Genomic DNA, 14,908 nt, shown 5'->3' with positions numbered 1-14,908 from the left:
ACAATCAGAAACAGCAAAAGCCAACAACTACCTCCTCTGTGCTTAAACACAAATACGTTGTGGCAAACTGCCTCTAAGAAATGTGCATGTGTAGATATATGCGTGATTGAGTGATCAGAGAGAATTGACCTTGAATTAAGGAGGCTATCTCGACCTATAAGTCATAACCTTGAGGTTGGGATTTCCCTCTGAAAGCCAATCCCTCAGTGAAGAGGAGGAAAATATCTTCAGCTGCCTCTGGTTTGGCCAAATTACACCATTTCTGTCATTTGTAATCTGTGACATAGACACACTGAGGACAATATTGGCAAGATAGAGAGCCTAAAGCTAAGAAGAGCACGTGTTGAGGTTGTGGAGGGAGACCATAAGGGAAAAGCATCTTTTTTTAATTCCTTTACAGTTAGATAACTTACTCCATCCTTTTTTTTTATTGAATCATCTTTGGAACTGTTACCTTTCAAGTCTGCCTAAAAATATTTGTGTTCTGTGGCTTCTCACTGTTCATCTATCAGTATGTCTCAGTATGTCTCCAAGTGTCGTGAGGAAGGTATTCACCTAAATTGATATACAGCACATGTATTATATCATACATTACTTATCATGTCATTCAACAGTGAGAAAGAATAGTGCTAAAAGAAAAGGCTTTACTGACATCTCAAAAAATCTTCCTATAATCCTGCCCTATCAACATTATTTTAAAAGCGGAATCTATTTAATGGAGACTAGGACATAACACCTACAGACTTGCATCGATGCTCACAGAAAAGATGTAGACCAAGAGAAGAGAAGTGGAATTCAAGGAGAAGCATGTAGCATCTCTAAGTCAGTGGAAATCCCTATGCTTAACTTCCTTCTTGAGGGCTGGTCTTTTCTTAGGGGTGCTAATACACAGTTTATTTTGTGAAGGGAAATGGCTTTATCATAATGTCAAATGAACAGCTATGCAATAAGTGCTCTTTGCATGTACATACATACACTCTCTCCTGTTAAAAAGTAGTGACTTGTTTTCATCCATTTGTATAATGTTTGCCTTTTGAAATTTGCTTCTAAACCCAGCAATTTCTAAGGAACATTGTAGATTCTATTAGGTTTGAAATTTACATGAAAGTCTTGATATTTGTCTCCAAATCCAAGGAAAAGATTAGCTTAATGGCAAAAACCACTTTTTGAAATAGGTAGAATATTCTCCCTTCTCACCAAAAGTGTTAGATAATGAAACTGAAAAAATAAGAATCTGAAAGGAACTGAAAACAGACTGAAAAAGATTGAGTAACACAGAACATAACAATACAAATGAATGTGGTGGGTAAAATCACATTGGACAGAATAGAAATGAAATTAAAGGAAAACAAGATAGGGGACATGATGTCAAATGAAAAATATGGACAAAACCATAAAGGAGACAGGGGGGAATAATAAGATGATGATTGAAAAAGATACTGAGTGAAAATGGAGCAATGTAGAAGAATGTAAAAGGGAGCAATGACAAAGTGTAAATGAAAGGGAAGGAGTAGATAAAGAAATTTAAATAGGCCTATGTCCCAAGGTACTAAAATGAATAATTTCCATCATAGTGTTAAAATCCATAAAATAAAATAAAAATTTATAGATATGGATAAAAATCCATAGATGTACACTACTGAAGAAAAGTAGGAAATGGACATTGCAATAAAATAACTGTGTTCAGAAAGTGGACCTTCTAAGTTTTGTCTTCGGAAAGAGATGGAAAGACAAATGTAAAGACATCTGTAAGTTTCCCTTCCATGGGTATAGCTAAGATATGATAAGCTAACACTGACAATAAGACTTTTCTTAGTAGCTACGATCTGTTAAATTTTGGAAGAAAAGAAAAAAGTATAGCATATCACATTGTTAAGAGTTTGATTTCAGATAAATTGTGCCTCAGCTTTTACATGAAATGAATTTTGCAGTCCCAGGGTACTCAGGCATGGATGAATACCAAATCATGCAATGTCTGTGGTACTGTGAGAACTCATCACACTTGGGAAATCCATCCTTTTTCAAACCTAAGAGTGTAATAAAAGAAGGGAAAGAGACTATATTTAAGCTGCTGTAGCATAGGAGTATATTGGATAAAGGTTGTAAAATGTAGCCACTCTGTCTATGACCGGCAGCTCTTTTGTGATTTCCTTAGTATAAGCCCAGAGAATAAGCAAAATTGTTACCAAATAATTCCAACAAAGACCCACAGGTGCCTATTGTTATGAATAAGAAGAAAAAAACAGGAAAAGGTTTTTTTGCTGAAAATGGCATCTCATTAGCAATAAGACCATGAAACAGAGAGTATACTGTTACAACTGACCTTTTTCCTGTTTGGAACCCTGCATTTAATGTTATGAAAGCGAAATACGACTGTATCTCTCAACATCTGACTATCTTGTGATTCTGATATCCGACAACCTCTGCCTAGACTTTGGAAAAATCACTTAATCTTTAGTATGGTTTGATATGTCTGAAGAGACTTATGACTCATAAAATACTTAATCCATTCGTGTTGACAAACAGAAGTGATGCATTTTGCTTTTTCAATGACACTGTCATACTTTCCATGTATTCCCTATAGAAAAGTAACTTTCTGTTTGGATGCCTTTCATTCTAGAGCAAAGCCTTCAAGAGATCCAAAACAAATGTTCAGATTTTTAAGAGAGAGCATAGTATTTTCATATCTGCCTGTCACACTGGCCACCTTGAATTCGTTGTACTTTTGCTTTTCAAAATCCAGCGGGATCAATTTAAGCTGCCTTCCAAAAAGAGATACAAATCAATCACATTGACCAGTTACATATTTATATATAAAACTGAGGACAAATGTTCTGCTATAAAACTAGTAAAAGAATGATAAATAAAGCTTTTTAAGCTACTCAACAATATCTATGTGATTGAAATCCATAATAATCTGTAATTCACTCACAAAGTTTTGCCATTGTTTACAACATAGAGTGATGACTAAAACTCAGATTTGCTCACTATCTGCCTGCCTGACTTTCTGCTTTGAGAAAAACAAGTGTATATTTTACTAATATAAAGAAACCCCAACAGATATAAAAAGGTAATGTTCATCAGTTTATATTATTGCTGCAACGTCATCCAAAATTCAGAAGGAAAAAAAGTTGTAAAATGCACATAGGTATGCTATAGCTGTAGTGTAGGGTAGCTATAGCTTCTCTGCTTTAAGTTGCCAGAAACTGTAATTTAAATCTCAATATCTTTACCTAGCTATTATTTCATATTTCTCCAATTTTTTTCTAAGCTTCCATTGTGATACACTGAAATTTGCGTTTCCTGGCAACCTTCAGTGAAGTCTATCACTATACCTTTGGTTAAGACTGAGGAAATGCCATATAATGCTTAAAGTTTTTTTCTGGTTTAAGAGTGATTCTCTTCTTCTGTAAGATGGAAGGATGTATGACTCACAGGAAAAAGCCTTGCCCATTTGTGATTTTGAGCATAGATGCAATTTGTTTTTGAGACTCCAATTTCATGGGTAAGAGTGGAAGTGAAATATCACTTGCTGTCTGTTCCTGCTCATACTTGCTCTCGGGAGCTCTAGAAAGGGCATTATCAAAGGGTGAGTTAGGTAGGGTTAAAGTACATATTGCGGTCACATGGTGTGGAGCCTAAAACTTTCCTTCCATACTCATTAGAGTATTCTATGCAATATTTTATACAGTTTTTCCAGTTAAGTCTCCAGGTTGTGTGTAGTGGCATCACAGCTGTACACTCTGTCAGCATAGCAGTGTACGCATTTAATACAGAAGACTGCATTGACCCTCTAGCTGTGATTCTTCAGGATTTTTTGCATTGCAATTCAATGTATTTCCTTCTGGTTGCCTTATCTTTCCAAAAAAAAAAAAAAAATCCCATAGATTTTATTGGTCTTCAAGCCCAGAGAGCCAAACTGTGTATTTCTGAAATTTTCTTGTTTGAAATGCTAAGGAGCCTCATACAGCTATCTCACGTTGACATCAGTGTTGATATGTTCCTGCCTTTCATAAAGTGTTCTTCGAAAGAAAGCCATCTCACCAATTTTGCTTTTAACAATGAGCTATAGGAACACTAAAGAATGAAACCAAGAAGAACTGCAACAAGTGAAGAAATGTGGGTGCAATTTTTTAAGCCAACCAGGTCAAAAAGAAACTTGAACAGGCCCTCTGGAAGGCTAGTGGCAAAAAGATGATTGTGTTAAAGCTCACATCTGCTTCAGCATGTGACAGGCGCAGCTGCTTACCTGCACCAAAAGGCTACACAACGCAGCACTGTAATAAAAGACTTGAGGTTAAATGTTAGCAGTATAGTCTTTTCTGTAACTCATTTAATGTAATATTGACATTTCAATATGCTTATACAGTAAAATAATTTTTTGGCAAGGCTTTTTTTAAATACACCACAGTCTTAATTAATTCACTTCTCTGATCCAAAAATTGGCATATGAATGGCCACAGATATGGCAGAACCAAACACATATTCATGCAAATTAATGATATATAATGTCAGTTGTATTTTAAGGGAATTTGACACTTTTCATCCTGAAGTTTATATATGAAGCCTAAACCCAGAGTAACATTTGAAAGCTACTAGCATATATCAAATGATCACGTTTGTGTTTGGTTTTTTTGTTCATTTTTCGGCAGTTTTTCTCTTTGGAAGTGGTAGAATAACACACTGAGATGATTATAATTTTATTTTTATGTATAATTTAAAATGTATTTAAAAAGTAAACAAAATAAAAATAAAGGAAACTGTAAAGTAACAGAGGTATTTCAATGTCATCAATGGTTTACTATTATAATGCCTTTGTGCAAAAACAAGCAGCATCATGGAAAGTAGAAATGATGAAGTCTGGTTTTTAGAATTGCTTCCTCTGCTGCTTTTGCTGCTGTCAAATAAGCAGTGAGTTCCAACTACAGCATTTCCATGGCTGGATATTTCATAACATTCCTCTTCTCAATGGATTTCTGAATGGTTTTTTGAGAGATCAAACTACATGCTCTCAGTGAAGGTACTAAGAAAACCATCCTCGTCCAAATGACTGCTTTTATTTTTTCTTTAAATTTTAGAAACTCAGCACATTAGAATTTGTTGTATCTGTCAAATTTAATAGTGTATACTATAAGCAAAAATTACAGGACATGCAAACTCACATATGCTATGTATACATAAAAGATGATTACATAAGTCTTGTTTCTTTTTGGATAAAAATGAATTATGGCTTGCCAGAAGCTTGAAAAATAATTTAAGGAGATTAGGAGGAAAAAAAATAATTTAAACTGCTTTATCCATCCACTTTCTGGTGTTTATGTGCATAGTTCCCTATACAGAGCTAAGAATTATATCTTCAAATTTCGAGATGTTCAAAGTGATCTAGTACCTGTGAGGATATGTAGCATGCAACATAACAGAAAATAATTTTAATGATGCTATGAACTGCTAATGGATAATTTATTAAACAAAATATTTTTGTGTTTTTTACTTAACACTCTGCAGCATGCTCTTGAACAGAAAAACCTATCATGCAAAACGGTAAAAGGTTACAGTGTCCTTGAAACAAGTATATCTGCTCTTTAAAAGCAGACGTTTGGTATTGCAAAGACATAATGATTGCAAAGAAGAATTTTAAGTCTTATCCTTTGGTTTACATTCAGTAATTTGACTAGTGTCTGTAAAACTGAAAATCTTCTTAGAGGTTAGTTTTCTGTTTCTTTATTTTTCAAGGCAATTATTCACTAACTGTTCGACAGTCATGCTAAAATTACCTATGCAGTAAGAGAGAGGAAGAATGTCAAGGTTATATACAAACTCTGAAATATTTGAAGGGCAATCCAAATTTAGCAAGAAGAGAACAACATCAGGAAGAAAAAACAGTTCTTGTCCTTGAATTTTCTCTTTGAAAATTGTATATGAAGCAGGCTTAAATATTGCACTTCATACACTGCATTTTATGTTTCTTTTGAGCTGCTATTTTTACTCTATTAGTAAAACCAGTGAAAGAAAATTGGATTTTTTTTAAAGCAAAATGCCCAAATCAGTGAGAGATGCTAACAATAACTAAGTGCTCAGCTCACTGGAGTTTTTCTCCTCTTGATTCTGGATTTCCTACATCTCTTCCTTGCCTCTATTTTTTCCTAACTTCTCATGGATGAGGTTGAATCTGGTAAATACAAAATTTTTGTAGCCTGATGGAGAGATTCTTCTTAAGTTATGCTTTTGAAGTTAGAAGATTTACTGATCAAATTGAACATCAGCAACAGTATTTTGTCTCTTTACATGAATGCCTGTGAGTCAATGAATTTGTAAGATTTTGAGAACTTGAGGCATCATTGCAGAATATGCTGAATTGGAACGGAGCCACAAGGATCACTGAGTACAACTCTTAGTCCTGCACAGGACCATCCCTAAGAGTCACACCATGTGCCTGAGAGGATTGTCCAAACACTTCTTGAACTCTCTCAGGCTTGGTGCTGTGATTGCTTCCTTGGAGAGCCTGTTCCAGTGCCCAACCACCCTCTGCATGAAGAACTTTTTCCTAACATCCAAACTAAACCTCTCCTGACACAACCTCAGGCCATTCTCTTGGATCTTATCACTGGTTACTACAGAGAAGAGATCAGTGCTCGCCCCTCCTCTTCCCCTCAGGAGGAAGCTGTATTATGTACATGTGAAAGATTTTATGGTTTATACTTAATAAGACAGAAGCGAAAATACCACGCTCCTGCAGACTTCAGCATTTTCTTCCTAAGTCTATTACCCCAATGCAGATTAACAGAGAAGGTATTTCCCACCAAGTCATTTGATGTTGATATGTTCTTGAGCTCAATGGCAGTTTACAGCCCACCTCTCTCTGCATCTGAGATTAATGAGACAGTTAATTGGGTAGCTTCCACTTGGTAAAGCGAGCGAAAGAGGAGCACTGTGAAGAGCTTCATGGGGCTGTGAAGTGGATGAGAGTAGACACCGTAGCAGGATGGACCCCTCTGCTGTGCCTTGTCATGAGTACATGGGTGTCACCAGAGTGTGGTTCTGTGGTATCAGTCTGCCTACAGCCCTGCCATGTCTGCCTCGCATGCACTCCCATATCCCACTTTATTGCATGAGACAATGCAGGTCTGGAAACTTTACTCAGTACACATTTGAAATGGAGGAGCATGGAGGTAGATCTGGGCTGTGCACACACTGGCAGGATGAATAATTTTCCTCAATTCTATGTACATTTATTTTTTAACATTGAACTTGTGGTTCTCAAGGAGACTTATTGATATATCTGCGAACTAATAGTCCAGGTGATATAACCTGATGTTCAGGAAAGCAGACCTTGGCCTCTTCAGGGATCTGCTTGATAGAGTACCATGGGATAGAGCCCTGGAGGGAAGAGCAATCCAAGAGAACTGGTTGATAGTCAAGGATCTCCTCCTCTAAGCTCAGCAGCGATGCATCCCAACAAAAAGGAAGTCAAACAAAACTGCCAGCAGTCCTGTGTGGATGACAAGGAGATCCTGGACAAACTCAGACACAAAAAGGAAGCCTACAGAGGATGGAATCAAGGACAGATAGCCTGTGAGAAATGCAGATGAATTGTCCTAGCAACCACGGATCAGGTTAGGAAAGCTAAAGACCTGATAGAATTAAATCTAGCCAGTGATGTCATGGGCAACAAGAAAAGCTTCTCTGAGTATGTTTGTGAAAAAAAAGAAGATTGGGGAAAATGTGGTTCCTCTCTGAAAGGAAATGGGAGACCTGGCTACCAGGGATATGGAGGAGGCTGAGGTACTCAATGACTTTTTGCCTCAGTCTTCACCAGCATATGCTCCAGCCACACTGCCCAAGACACAGAAAGTAAGGACAGGGACTGAGAGAATGATGAACCACCTACTGTAGGAGAAGATCGTGTTTGAGACCATCTAAGAAGCCTGACGGTGCACAAGCCCATGGGACCTGATGAGATGCATCCATGGATGCTGAGGGAACTGTCAGAGGATGTGGTTAAGCCACTATTCATGATATCTGAGAGGTTGTAGCACTCCAATGAAGTTTCCACTGACTGGAAAAGGGGAAGTATAACTGCCATTTTTAAAAAAAGAAATAAGGAAGACCCAGGGAACTTCAGGCCAGTAAGTCTCACCTTAGTGCCTGTCAAGATCATGGAAAAAATCCCCCTGGAAGCTATGCTAAGGCACATGGAGAATAAGGAGGTGATTGGTGACAGCCAACATGGTTTCACTGAGGGCAAATTGTGCATGAAATATCTAGTGGCCTTCTCTGACAGGGTTACAGCATTGATGGACAAGGGAAGAGCAACCAACATCATCTACCGGGACTTGCGCAAAGTATTTGACACTGTCCTGCATGACACCCTTGTCTCTAAACTGGAGAGACATGGATTTGACAGATGGACCACTAGGTGCCTAAAGAATTGGCTGGATGGTTGCACTGGAAGGGTTGCAGTTGATGGCTCTATGTCCAAGTGGAGACCAGTGAGAGTGGTTTTGCTTAAGGGCTGATATTGCAGCTGACACTGTTTAACACCTACCCAGCAATATGGACAGTGCGATTGAATGCACCTCAGCAAGTTTGCCAGTGACACCAATCTGTGTGGTGTGGTTGACATACTGGAGGGAAGGGATGCCCTTGTTAGGCTTGAGAGGTGGGCCTATGTGAACCTCATGAAGTTCAACAAAGCCAAGTGCAAATTTCTGCAGCGGGGTTGGAGCAATCCCAAGCACAAATACAGGCAGAACGCAGAATGAATTGAGAGCAGCCCTGAGGAGAAGGACTTGAGGGTGTTGGTAGATGAGAAGGTGGACATGACCTATCAATGTGTCCTTACAGCCCAGAAAGCCAACCACATCCTGGGCAGCATCAAAAGAAATATAACCAGCAGGTCAAGGGAGGTGGTTCTGCCCTTCTTCTCTGCTTTTGTGAGACCCCACCTAGAGCACTGCATCAAGTTCTGGGGTCCCCAAAATAAGAGGGATGCGAGCCTTCTGGACCAAGTCCAGAGGGGAGCCATGGAGGTGATTAGAGGATTGGAACACCCCTCCTATGAAGACAGGCTAAGAGACTTGGGGCTGTTCAGCCTAGAGAAGAAAAGGTTCCAGGGAGATCTTATAGCAGCTTTCCAGTACCTAAAACGGGCCTACAAGAAAGATGGCAATGGACTTTATACAAAGACATGTAGTGGCAGGACATGGGATAATGGCTTTAAACTAAAAAAAGAGTAGGTTTAGACTTCTTTACTCTGTGGGTGGTGAAACACTGGAGCACATTTCCCAGATCAGCTGTGGATGCCCTATCCCTGGAACTGTTTAAGGCAAAGTTAGACGCGGCTTTAAGCGACCAGTCCAAACCATTCTGTGATACTGGGAAAACCTATGAATAATAGACTTTAAAATGCACATTAAAATTAATATTTTTTAAAGTAAAGGTCATATTAAATTATTCTTTCAATGGCAGGAGCAAACTTTTTCTTTTCTCCACACGGTTTTCAAATAGTTAAGTATTTGAAGAGTGCTTTTGCTAAATGGACAACTTGGGCAACTTGCCCAGTGAGGGGAAAAAAGAGCACGTTTCTCTAAAACATCTGTTTTGGCAGATTTTGACATTTTTAATATTCTGTGACAATTTGAGAATGACCACAACAGCCAAAAAGACTAAGGATATTCTTAGGGTAGCAGATTATTGACTTGTAGATGCCGGATCTAACCACAAGAGAGCATTGTAAATCCAAAGAAGGCCAGTTTCCGTAAATTAAGTTCATGAGACCTGAATGTGTTGTTTTCCCCCACTTCTGTCAGAAAGCTCAAGAAATTATGACCATGTTTATTGATGTTTGCACCAGTCAGATAATTAATTATTTAGGGGTTTCCTGAGAAGTGAAAAGGTCACCTTCATTACACATAACTTTGAAAAATATTGTGCATGATATTGCAGATCATGAAACATTAAAATGCAAACAGGAATTGAGAATTTCAGCTCTCATATATTTGCCTTACATGTCCTTTCAGGTTTGAAATGCTTACATTTATGCATTAATGAATGGTGTGCATTAAGAAAAATGTGATTAACAAACCCTGTGTTGGAAAAGCAAAGGCTGAGTTCTTTTCTGTTGTGTCTGTAAGGAAGATGAGAATTGCTGAAAAGAAAGACTGAGAGAGATTGTACAGTATTACTTTTCAGCTTCAAGAAAGAATAGAAGCCTAGTAAACAAAGGGTCCAGAAAAGACCAGACAAGCAGGAAAAATGAAAACCAGGAAAGAAAAAGGAAAAATTAAGTTCCAGGCAAGAAATATTTAAAGGATAGGCTAGAAGGCAACATAAGAAACTTGATTTCCAGTTGTACATCCTGCCAGCCTCTGGGCATGCACATGACTGCTCATTGCACATCTCTTTTTCTCTGAGCTTCTTCAGTAAACAATGACTGTATTCCAACTCTGCTGTTAGCTGCTGTGGTGGTGCCTCCCCTCCACCCCCATCCTTGGCCCTGATCTCAGAAGCTCCTGATAAGCCTTGACCAAACTGTCTGAGCGGTGAAGTATCTCTTGACCTTACCAGTTGAGCTGTGAGACATGCCCTGATCGTACTAGGAGCTCTTGCATGGTAGAGGTGGGAACTATCAGAAGCATCAGCTGCCCAATCATGGTAGGAAATAAAGGATAAACTCCTTTGTAGCCTTGGCAAACCATTTACCTGAATCATAGGCTGAGTGCAGCGGTACCATTGTGAATTTTAGCCTTAGTGGAATGGTACCATTTTTACTGTAGTCTGGGAAAAAAGCCTGTTGATTACTGATTTGGCTTATGGCCAGGATGAAAACCAAAGTCAATCATCTTGTGACACTATATAGAGGAGTCCTAAGTGAGACCCTCTGAGCTCTTCTGGATTGTAGTAAGCTGTGTCAGCACCTCCCTCTGAGCGAGATGCCCCTCAGAGCTTGCAAGTATCAAGCTTGTGATGCTTGAAGAACTGTCGCTGATAATGAGGCCCAGACTTATAACTCCCACACACACATCTCCACACTCCTCAAGATGTAACACTTTCCTCTTGGGAAACATAAATTTGATGTGAGTGTTTCATTGAGACCAAGGAGAATTTTTGATAGATACCTTTACACACAGAAATAGGCGTATACATCGTTTTACCAGTGTGCTTGTGACTTGATTATGGTATAAATATTACTATCTCAAATCTATAGAAATAGTTCTAGTTGTAATAAACCCTATAGGATCACTTTGTTAAAGTACTTAATGATTAAGTGCTGCTAAACGTTTTTGCACTCTTATCTACATCTCTATCCTTTGCACCCTTACCCCCTTTTGCATTACCAGCTTCATGTAAATCATTCCAAATGGCTTTAATTTGATCTTCCTTTGTATGCTTTATCCTGTGTAGTAAGTAATAGAGTGAACCTTCAAACTCTGTCAAGTGCTATCAAACCCTGTCAACTTGCATTTTCACAAAGTCATATTAAACCTTGCTTTTGCCAAGATCTTTCATGGTGTTTCTTTAAGCAACCAAACCAGTCATTTGCAACAGATGTCAGATGAGTTCTAGCAGCTCTCCTTGATTTAGCCTTGGGAAGACCTATATCCTTCTTCCCATATTCTTGCTAATACTGTGTGGTGAGGCTGCTGAGAGAGTCTCACCTTATTTACTCAGCTTCCTTAGGTGTCATTTCCAGATATGGAGTTATTTCTTGTGTAAGGTTGAAGAAAGAGCAACACCCTTTCTCCTCATTGCCTTGCAATCTCCTTCTCTACTCCCATGACATCACACTGCCATAGAGACCTGTGACCATCTGCAGGATGGGGTTGATTTCTGGGAGACATAATGTCCTGCCTGGGAACATGCAACTGCGAAAATGGAAGAATAGCACAGTAGGACAAGTACCTCTGATCAGGGTTTATGTCAGAGACATTTCGGTAGGGAAAAGTTGGCATAAAGAGTGGGTTGAAATAATGGAAAAGATTGAAAAAATATAAAATTTTATGTATTATATTTCCCAGGCTAATGAAGTCTGTTTAGAAGGGTTAACAGGGAGAAATTTCAATAAATCCATGCCAAACATGCCAGCTGCAGGGTTTTCCATCAGTGATTCTTCTAACATTTAAGTATACAAGCAGCTTGAGAGTTTTATCCAGATACATAGAGTACAAGCTTCTGAAACTCACTGAAAATAAATAATCAGTGTGAATAAAAGGATGGTTCTATGATATAAACAAATTATGTAAATTCTGTAGAGATCATATTTTAGCCGTCAGAGACACCAGATTAAAATACTCTGTAATTTATTTCATACTTTATGTCTGTTCTCTGCTAGATGGCTCTAGCCCTTTGGAAGTACCTTGACAAGGAGAAATAGAAGGTATAGGACTGTAGGACTGGAAATGAAACTGGGAGAAACAACTTTAACAATATGACAAAGATAAGATTCTGCAATAAATTTCTTGATTATTTTTGTGTCTGAACTTATAAGAAACTTGAAATGAAACTAGTAATGAAATTAAATTCGCCTTTCAGAGTTGTTTACAGTGAAGCTCAGTGATGTACAGGGGGTGCTGAAAATGGAATTTCTTCTACTAAAACTGAAATATTCTTGCTAAGGTGAGTGTCTGCCCCACTCTGCATGCAAAGCTACATTTTTATGACCATAATTGTAAGATTTGGTGGTGTCATCCTGGTGCCAGTGGCAGTTTGGAAGAGGACCACTCGTGGTCACTTATTTGAAGGGTTATATCTAGTGACTGGACATATTGTGTATTATGCTAATTCAACTTCTTCCATACAGTGGAAGGATAAATAAAGCTTCCATGTTATGGTTACATCTAAAAACCAGTGGAGGCAAAGGGTACATTTTACAGCTAAAAACTGATCAGGAGGGCACATGCAGTAGTTAAGATTTCTGGCACTTCTGTTTTAGTGCTGGTATATTTTCCCTTCTACAATAGGTTGAAGGCTGACTGGAATTAAGTGGCTTTGGGAGGGAATTTCATAATAGAAGATGGAAGGACCATCATTCACATCTCAAAAAGGTGGTACCAGAAAACAATGTATAATATTTTCAGTATTTACAGAAAAGAAGAAAATCATATACAATGTGCATTTAAAAGTGATGTGAGAAGGACTTGCATGGTTTGACATCTGGTGGGGTAAATGCTTTGAAGTATTCTGACAGGGCATTGAAGAGCAGGCTTAGTTGCCAAGTTCATTGGTCCAGACCAGAGGAAACCCTGTAGATTTGCAGTGCAAGATGTGAAAATAATATTTTTTTATACCTTAAATATACCTCTTCTCTTAGATGCTCTCAAAATCTTTCTTGATAGCCTGTTTGGTTATAAACTCAGCAAAATACAGACAGCTATTCCACTTTCTTTGCTCGTGATCTTAATATAGCTGCAGGTTTGTTATTTACAAATCCTTTATTAAAAAGTTATGTTTGTTTGGTTTTTTTCCTTGTGAATTTTTTTAAATATTACTTGCTAACTGTCCTGTAAGTGAGAATAAAAAATTTGGTAGCTCTCTAGGAAAAGTAAAGAAGAAAGTGGGGAAAATAAGAGACCTTGAGGAGAATATCTGGGGCAGCCGTGAATCTTTGGCTGTGGGTTTTTGTTACTGACCCTGCGCTGCTAAGAAGAGAAGCCCCAAGGCAGGGTGTAAGCCTGATCTGTATGTTCTGCCGAGGACAGGATGGGTACTTGCTGTTCAGACGTGAGGTTTGGCTCGGACAGTGAGAACCTGGCATGGATCACTGGCATCAGTACTTTGATGATGGAAGCCTTAAGACAGTCTCATCACGGAAGACCATGCCAAGAGATATGTCAAAACACATTTTTGTGACAACAAGAAACACCAACTCCTCCCTACTATTCAGGAAAGTGGCTAGCTCCCTAACTATAACTGTGGTAAGTGAAACTGTCAGATAGTCCTAGCTACAATATTTTCTTGCATGAAAACGGGGAACACACAGCACACTTGGCTTCTTGCAAGTTTATCCAGGAGGGAAGCTCAGGATTATTTGACTTCCATCTTTTTGCTATTGGATCCCAAATCTCAAATAGTGATTCAGCTCCCAGAACATCATGCTAATTTGATACTAATCCATGAAAGGTCATTTCTAGCATAACAATATCCTGTAATAGTAGAATAAGAATATTCAGTGGCATTTTACATGTGTTTGCTGTGCTGTAGATCTTATACAGTGGTGAATGTTAAAATCCACACCCCCCCTTAATTTATCCCCTGGTGCAAATACAAATACTGGCTAAGATAACAACACATTGAGAACACTGAGAGGGCGATATATGCATTGTGAATGTAATGTTAATCTGAATCTGATCTTTGACAAGATGCTATCTGATGAGGCAAAACAGAAGCTCTGGGTCTTGATAACTGAGCCAGGAGGGTCTGTCACAGATGAAAGACTATGAAAGTTGGGATGTCCCCAGAGCCTTAAGAATCTGGAGAAACTACTCGAAGTAGAACTGACAGGGACGTTGATTTCACTGAGGCATTGATTTTGCTGCAGGCCGAAGAAGTTCCAGTTTCATGAGAAATGTCAAAAAATGTTGGGTTTAGCCTCATTCAGACCTAGCGCTTCTGCATTTTCATCTTCACCTTCTCACTAGATATCTGTGTGTTCCCTGACTAGCACATCTTCTAATAGACAGCCAGAAGAAATTGTGAGAAGGACTAAAACCAGTTGCTGTTCTCAAGTTCATTACATGCCCAGCATGAAATGCTTTACACGTAACTTATTTTCATAATGCTTGGACCATTATTTGAATAAAAGAGTAAGCCTTTCTTGTATTCATGTTGAAAAAGTGACAGTCATTAAAATGAACAAGTGCCTGTTACCTATGAAGTAAGCCCTGGAGCAAGTTTCTCTCTGATCCAAACA

Source organism: Pseudopipra pipra, chromosome 1 (assembly GCF_036250125.1).
Source record: "Pseudopipra pipra isolate bDixPip1 chromosome 1, bDixPip1.hap1, whole genome shotgun sequence".
In the NCBI taxonomy this organism is placed as follows: domain Eukaryota; kingdom Metazoa; phylum Chordata; class Aves; order Passeriformes; family Pipridae; genus Pseudopipra; species Pseudopipra pipra.
The sequence above is the reverse complement of the archived record's forward strand: the minus strand, read 5'-3'. Positions refer to the sequence as shown.